Raw genomic sequence first — 2414 nt, forward strand, 5'->3', positions numbered from 1 at the left:
TTCTCTTCCCAAAACAAAAGATATTCATCCCCTGGGAGGTGATAATTTAATCACCTTGGTGGCTGAGTGGGTGGGGCCGAGTCAGAGAATTCTTTCAAGAAATCACTAAATGTTTGACCTGAAGATCGATGATCAGGCCAAGTACCCCAAAGCCTCTAATTCCCTTCCATACATGCTTCCTTCCCAACCTCTGGGCTGAAGTTTACGCCGAAGCCAAAAACTACCAGCGCTAGAATCCACTGCGTGCCAGGCACGGCTCACCGCTTTCACGCGATTCTAACTAAAACACCCAAACCGCAAAGTCCCTGATGCAGGGGTAAATAAGCCGGCGAAACCCATTCACAGGAAAGCTCCCGCATCTCGTTCAAGCTCTTTTCCCCCCCGAGTTCCCAAGAGTATAAGCCCAAAAAAAGGAAATAAGGCGTCCTGGTCTTTCCCCTCCCGGAACCGATAGGCGGCTACCTAGAAGTTCCATGGGCCACACACATTCCGAACTTGGAAGACTGGGGTCCCCTACATTGACGCCCCAGCTGCTACTTACCGGCACATTGTTGACACCTTGTCCCTTGGAAGCTATCAGGAGAATTTCTCTGAAGTCCATGTTGGGCCGAGGCGGGAGAGGCTGGGGCCAGGCACTCGGGAAGGACTGACAGCACACCTAACCGAGGCGCCCAGCTACAGCCAAATGCACTGCCTGGGCAGTCCCACTCCCACCCCGCCTCTGCGAGACCACTTCCGGCGCCTTCCTATGCCGTCTGCCCGCCCCCTTCCCTCCACGGCCTGTATCCTTTCAGGGCCGCCACGGAGCTCGCGAGTCCCTGCGTAACTTCCGCTTTTAGGCCGAGATTCGTACAAACGTGATACGTGGCTGCTGGCGTCGACCCGACGGGCAGGGACTAGGCTCTTTAGCGACCAAAGGGGTGTGGCTAAGTGGAGAGCAGCTTCCCTGTTGGGCCGTGCGCGCTGCCCCGTCATCTTGGTGATTCTTGTGAGCTCTGGGTAGGGAAAGTGAGAGGGTGGAGGGTTTACTTGCCAGGCCTGGGTTCTCTGGGTGTCACGGGTGGGCGCTCAGATCCAAAACGGCGGCGGCACAACAGCTGAACAGACAGGTCTCGAGCCAGGGGTTTGGCTACCGGTGTCTAGGCGCTCGTGAAGCTGCGCAGGCGCACACGGCAGTGGCGTGGTACTGTCTCGGATGCACATTACTCATCAAATTCTGGCACTTGCTGTGCGCTCACCTCCTACTCAGATGCACGCGTGCCAGGGATGGGGGCGCGCACTTATTGCTTTTGCCCCGTTTAGAAAATAAGTTTTGCGTAGGGCAGCCAACCTGTGTTTTTGCGCAGGCAATGAATTAAGGAATTTTTCACATACAGACCCAGCCTTGACATACTTTGGTGTACTGATGGACCATATTCCTCATATTCATAGTCATTGCGATACTAGTCCACACATCCTTTTGAGAGTTATCTTGGATATGTAAGGCCATTTAGACTTAGTAAAAACACTTGAAATAGACAAACCTGGGTCTAGAAGTGGGAACCGGCCAGGAGATTGATAGCAAACAGGTATTCAAGATCTTTTCGGTGGGATGGAAATGTCTCCAAACTGGATTGTGGGGATGGTTGCACTATACATGTACTAAAAATTGTACACTTAAGACGGGTGAATGGATTCCTGTAATGGCTGCTTTCTTGAAGGTAGTGTTACGTGGAACCTCTTAATCTCAGCTCCAGGAAGGGAAAATTTGAAATCGGATAGAATTCTATATATACCATTTCTTTGGAACCTTCAGCCCCCAAGATTCCAGCATCAAGACCTCAGTTTCAACACAGTTGTCCTCATGTCACTGCTATTGGTGCTGCCTGTTGTCGAAGAGAAGCCGGTGATGAAATCGCCCTCTTGTTAGGTGTGGTTCTCAGCATTACAGGCATTTGTGTCTGCTTGCGGGTATGCAGGAAATGGACATACGTGACTTTGAAAGTCCTACTGAATCAAACCTCACCTTTGTGCTATAGAGGCTAAACCTGAGCATTGGTGTCCGAAAGTTTCCAAGAATCAGTAAATAAGGGAGTTTTATATTTTTCATTGCTTCCATGAAATGGGAACAAGCATAATTAAATTGAAAAACAAGCCGGGCGCGGTGGCTCAAGCCTGTAATCCCAGCACTTTGGGAGGCCGAGGCGGGTGGATCACGAGGTCAAGAGATCGAGACCATCCTGGTCAACATGGTGAAACCCCGTCTCTACCAAAAATACAAAAAATTAGCTGGGCATGGTGGCGCATGCCTGTAATCCCAGCTACTCAGGAGGCTGAGGCAGGAGAATTGCCTGAACCCAGGAGGCGGAGGTTGCGGTGAGCCGAGATCGCGCCATTGCACTCCAGCCTGGGTGACAAGAGCGAAACTCCGTCTC

Source organism: Sapajus apella, unplaced genomic scaffold (assembly GCF_009761245.1).
Source record: "Sapajus apella isolate SASKATOON/1434 unplaced genomic scaffold, GSC_monkey_1.0 scaffold960, whole genome shotgun sequence".
In the NCBI taxonomy this organism is placed as follows: domain Eukaryota; kingdom Metazoa; phylum Chordata; class Mammalia; order Primates; family Cebidae; genus Sapajus; species Sapajus apella.